The sequence below is a fragment of the Dama dama genome, chromosome 20 (assembly GCF_033118175.1).
Source record: "Dama dama isolate Ldn47 chromosome 20, ASM3311817v1, whole genome shotgun sequence".
Taxonomy (NCBI): Eukaryota; Metazoa; Chordata; class Mammalia; order Artiodactyla; family Cervidae; genus Dama; species Dama dama.
This window is the reverse complement of record NC_083700.1, coordinates 38,247,598-38,253,777: the sequence shown is the minus strand read 5'-3', so window position 1 is coordinate 38,253,777 and position 6,180 is coordinate 38,247,598.

The window sequence follows — 6,180 nt, the reverse complement described above, 5'->3', positions numbered from 1 at the left end:
CCCACCAATAGTGAACATGGTTCTCTTTTTCCACATTTTCACCAACATTTGCTATTTTGAGCCTTTCTGATGATAACTCTGACAGGTATGAGGTGAGTTCTTATTCTGTTTTGCATTTTACTGATGATTGTTGTGAATATTTTCGTCATTAGCTAACTGTATATCTTCTTTGGAAAAATGTATATTTTTATTTGTCCATTTTAATTAGTTTTTTTTTATATTGAGTTGTTTGAGCTGTTTATATATTTTGGATATTAACCCTTTTTCAGTTAGGTCATTTGCAGATATTTTCTTCCATTCAGTAGGTTGTCCATTTATTTTGTTGGTGGTTTCATTTGCTGTGAAAAAGCATTTAAGTTTAATTAGGTCCAATTTATCATTTTTACTTTTATTTCCTTTGCCCATGAGACTGCTCAAAAAAAAAAAAATTCATACAGTTTATGTCACTATTCTGGCTTTGTTTATTTCTGGGAGTTTTATGGTTTCCAGTCTTCAATTTAGGTCTTAAATCAATTTTGAGGTTTTTTAAAAAAAATATATGGTGGGGGAAATTATTCTAATTTCATTCTTTTACATGTAGCTATCCAGTTTTTTCAACAACAATCATTGAAGAGACTATATTTTCTCAGTTGTATATTCTTGGCTCCTTTGTGATAAATTGACCATATATACAAGGGATTATTTCTTGTTTTTTTTAATTAATTTATGTTTTATTGAAGGATAATTGCTTTACAGAATTTTATTGTTTTCTGTCAAACCTCAACATGAATCAGCCATAGGTATACATACATTCCCTCACTTTTGAAGCTCCCTCCCATCTCCCTCCCCATCCCACCCCTCTAGGTTGATACAGAGCCCCGTTTGAGTTTCCTGAGCAAATTCCCGTTGGCTATCTATTTTGCATATGGTAATGTAATTTTCCATGTTACTCTTTCCATACATCTCACCCTCTCCTCTCTTCTCCCCATGTCCATACGTCTCTTCTCTATGTCTGTTTCTCCATTGTTGCCCTGTAATTAAATTCTTCAGTACCATTTTTCTAGATTTGTGTTAGATTTTTCTAGATTATGTGTTAGAATATGGTATTTATCGTTCTCTTTCTGATTCACTTCACTCTGTATAATAGGTTCTAGGTTCATCCACCTCATTAGAACTGACTCAAATGCGTTCCTTTTTATGGTTGAGTAATATCCATTGTGTATATACACCACAACTTCTTTATCAATTCATCTGTTGATGGATATCTAGGTTGCCTCCATGTTCCAGCTACTGTAAATAGTGCTGCAGTGAGCAATGGGGTATATGTGTCTCTTTCAATTTTGGTTTCCTCAGGGTATATGCCAAGGAGGGGGATTGCTGGGTCATATGGTGGTTTTATTCCTCGCTTTTTAAGGAATCTCCATACCATCTTTAATAGTGGCTGTGACAATTTACATTCCCACCAACAGTGCAAGAGTGTTCCCTTTGCTCCACACCCTTTCCAGCATTTATTGTTTGTAGACTTTTTGATCAGGGCCATTCTGATTAGTGTGAGGTGATATCTCATTATAGTTTTGATTTGCATTTCTCTAATAATGAGCAATTTGAGCATCTTTTCATGTGTTTGTTAGCCATCTGTATGTCTTTTTTGGAGAAATGTCTGTTTCCCCACTTTTTGATTGCGTTGTTTGCTTTTCTGGCACTGAGTTCTATGAGCTGCTTGTATATTTTGGAAATTAATCCTTTGTCAGTTGTTTCATTTGCTGTTATTTTCCCCCATTCTGAGGGTGGTCTTTTCACCTTGCTTATAGTTTCCTTTGCTCTACAAAAGCTTTTAAGTTTAATCAGGTCCCACTTGTTTACTTTTGTTTTTATTTCCATTACTCTAGGAGGTGGGTCATAAAGGATCTTGATTTGATTTATGTCATCGAGTGTTCTGCCTACGTTTCACTCTAAGAGTTTTATAGTTTCTTGTCTTACATTTAGGTCTTTAATCCATTTTGAGTTTATCATTGTGTATGATATTAGGAAGTGTTCTAATTTCATTCTTTGATGTGTATCTGTCCAGTTTGCCCAGCACCATTATTGAAGAGGCTGTCTTTGCCCCCATTGTATATTTTTGCCTCCTTTGTCAAAAATAAGGTACCAAGTTTGCATGGGTTGATTTCTGGGCTTTCTGTCTTGTTCCATTGGTCTAAATTTCTGTTTTTGTGTCAGTACTATATTGTCTTTATGACTGTAGCTTTGTATTATAATCTGAAGTCAGAAAGGTTGATTCTTCCAGCCCCATTCTTCTTTCTCAAGATTGCTTTGGTTATTCAGGGTCTTTTGTGTTTCCATATTAATTGTGAAATTTTTGTTCTAGTTCTGTGTAGAATGCCATTAGTAATTTCATGGAGACTGTTCAATCTGTAGATTGCATTTGGTAGTATAGTCATTTTCACAATATTGATTCTTTCTACCCAGGAACATGGAAAGCTCTCCATCTGTTTATGTCATTTTTTATTTCTTTCAGTAGTGCCTTTTAACTTTCTGTGTATGGTTCTTTTGTCTCTTTAGGCAAGTTTATTCCTAGATATTGAATTCTTTTTGTTGCAATAGTGAATGGGATTGATTCCTTAATTTCTGTTTCTGATTTTTCATTGTTAGTATATAGAAATGCAAGTGGGTTCTGTGTATTGATTTTGTGTTCTGCAACTTTGCTAAATTCAGTGATTAGCTCTAGTAATTTTCTGATACTATCTTTAGGATTTTCCATGTACAGTATCATGCAATCTGCAGTGGTCAGAGCTTTACTTCTTTTCTGATCTGGATTCCTTATATTTCTTTTTCTTCTCTGATTGCTGTAGCTAGGACTTCCAGAAATATGTTGAATAATAGGGGTGAACGTGGACGCCTTCTCTTGTTCCTGATCTTAGGGGGAATATTTTCAATTTTTCACCATTGAGAATAATGTTTGCTGTAGGCTTATCATATATGGCCTTTACTGTGTTGAGGTAGATTCCTTCTATGCCCATTTTTTGAATAGTTTTAATCATAAATTGGTGCTGAATTTTATCAAAGGCTTTTTCTGCATCTATTGAGATTATCATATAGTTTTTATCTTTCAATTTGTTAATATGGTGTGCCACATTGGTTGATTTGCATATATTGAAGAATCCTTGATTCCCTGGGATAAACCCAACTTGATCATGGTGTATGAGCTTTTTGAATTGCTGAATTCTGTTTGCTAAAATTTTGCTGAGGATTTTTGCATCCATGTTCATCAGTGATATTGGCCTGTAGTTTGTGTGTGTGTGTATGTGTATGTGTGTGTTTTCTTTGTCTGGTTTGGGTATCAGAGTGATGGTGGCCATGTAGAATGAGTTTGGAAGTGTTCCTTCCTCTGCAGTTTTTTGAAAGAGTTTTAGAAGGATAGGCATTAGCTCTTCTCTAAATGTTTGATAAAATTCTCCTGTGAAGCCATCTTGTCCCCCAAGCTTTTCTTTGGAGTGGGAAGAGTTTTTGATCACAGCCTCAATTTCAGTTCTTCTAATTGGGTTGTTCATAATTTCTATTTCTTCCTGGTTCAGTTTTGGGAGAATGAACTTCTCTAAGAATCTGTTGATTTCTTTCAGGTTATCTAATTTGTTGCCATATAATTGTTCATAATAGTCTCCTATAATCCTTTGTATTTCTGCATTGTCTGTTTAACCTTTTCTTTTTCATTTCTAATTTTGTTGATTTGATTCTTCTCTCTTTATTTCTTGATGAGTCTGGCTAAAGGTTTGTCAATTTTGTTCATCTTCTCAAAGAACCAGCTTTTATTTTTACTAATCTTTAATATTGTTTCTTTCATTTGTTTTTCATTTATTTCTGCTTGGATCTTTATCATTTCTTTCCTTCTACTAACTTTGGCTTTTTTTTTGGTTGTTGTTGTGCTTTTTTTCCAGTTGTTTTAGGTGTCAAGTTAGCTTGTCTATTTGATGTTTTCCTTGTTTCTTGAGGTACAATTGTATTGCTATAAACTTCCCTCTTAGAACGGCTTTTGCTGCCTCCCATAGATTTTGAGTTGTGTTTTCATTGTCATTTGTTTCTAGAAATTTTTTGATTTCCCTTTTGATTTCTTCAGTAACCCGTTGGTTATTTAGAAACGTATTGTTTAATCTCCATGTGTTTGTATTTCTTACAGTTTTTTCCTTGTAATTGTTATCTAGTTTCATAGTATTGTGGTTGGAGATGATGCTTGATATGATTTAAATTTTCTTAAATTTACTGAGGTTTGATTTGTGACCCAAGATGTGGTCTATCCTGGAGAATGTCCCATGTGCACTTGAGAAGGTGTATTCTTCTCCATTTGGATGGAATGCACTGAAGATATCATGAGATCAATATCATCTAATGAATCATTTAAGACTTGTGTTTCTTTATTAATTTTCTATTTTGATGATCTGTCTATTGCTGTGAGTGTGGTGTTAAGGTTTCCTACTATTATTCTGTTACTGTCAGTTTCTCCTTTATGTCTGTTAGTGTTTGTCTTATGTATTAAGGTGCTCCTATGTTGGGTGCATAGATATTTTTAATTGTTTATGTCTTCTTCTTGGATTGACCTCTTGATCATTATGTAGTTTTCTTCCTTATGCCTTGTAATCTTCTTTATTTTAAGGTCTATTTTGTCTGATATGAGGATTGTTATTCCAGCTTCCTTTTGCTTCCCCTTTGCATATGTGTCTATATGTGTCCTTATGTTTGTTTATAAAACCAGTAAAATATGTGACTGAATATACACATATACATATACACCTAAAAGCAAAATCAAAACAGTCCAACAAAAAAGACAACCTCTTTAACAAGTGGTGCTGGGAAAACTGGTCAACCACTTGTAAAAGAATGAAACTAGAACACTTTCTAACACCATACACAAAAATAAACTCAAAATGGATTAAAGATCTAAATGTAAGACCAGAAACTATAAAACTCCTAGAGGAGAACATAGGCAAAACACTCTCCGACATAAATGACAGCAGGATCCTCTATGACCCACCTCCCAGAATATTGGAAATAAAACCAAAAGTAAACAAATGGGACCTAATGAAACTTAAAAGCTTTTGCACTACAAAGGAAACTATAAGTAAGGTGAAAAGACAGCCCTCAGATTGGGAGAAAATAATAGCAAATGAAGAAACAGACAAAGGATTAATCTCAAAAATATACAAGCAACTCCTGCAGCTCAATTCCAGAAAGATAAATGACCCAATCAAAAAATGGGCCAAAGAACTAAACAGACATTTCTCCAAAGAAGACATACAGATGGCTAACAAACACATGAAAAGATGCTCAACATCACTCATTATTAGAGAAATGCAAATCAAAACCACAATGAGGTACCATTACACGCCAGTCAGGATGGCTGCTATCCAAAAGTCTACAAGCAATAAATGCTGGAGAGGGTGTGGAGAAAAGGGAACCCTCTTACACTGTTGGTGGGAATGCAAACTAGTACAGCCGCTATGGAAAACAGTGTGGAGATTTCTTAAAAAACTGGAAATAGAACTGCCATATGACCCAGCAATCCCACTTCTGGGCATACACACTGAGGAAACCAGATCTGAAAGAGACACGTGCACCCCAATGTTCATTGCAGCACTGTTTATAATAGCCAGGACATGGAAGCAACCTAGATGCCCATCAGCAGATGAATGGATGAGGAAGCTGTGGTACATATACACCATGGAATATTACTCAGCCATTAAAAAGAATTCATTTGAACCAGTCCTAATGAGATGGATGAAGCTGGAGCCCCTTATACAGAGTGAAGTAAGCCAGAAAGACAAAGAACATTACAGCATACTAACACATATATATGGAATTTAGAAAGATGGTAACGATAACCCTATATGCAGAACAGAAAAAGAGACACAGAAATACAGAACAGACTTTTGAACTCTGTGGGAGGAGGCGAGGGTGGGATGTTTCGAGAGGAATCGGGTGGAGAGGGAGGTGGGAGCGGGGATTGGGATGGGGAAGACGTGTAAATCCATGGCTGATTCATATCAATGTATGACAAAACCCACTGAAATGTTGTGAAGTAATTAGCCTCCAACTAGTAAAAATAAATAAATAAATAAATAAATAAATACATAAATAAAGTACAATAGATTGACCTGGCAAACAAAGGAAACCAAAAATTATGTTTACCAGAACAAAACTAACTAAAGCACA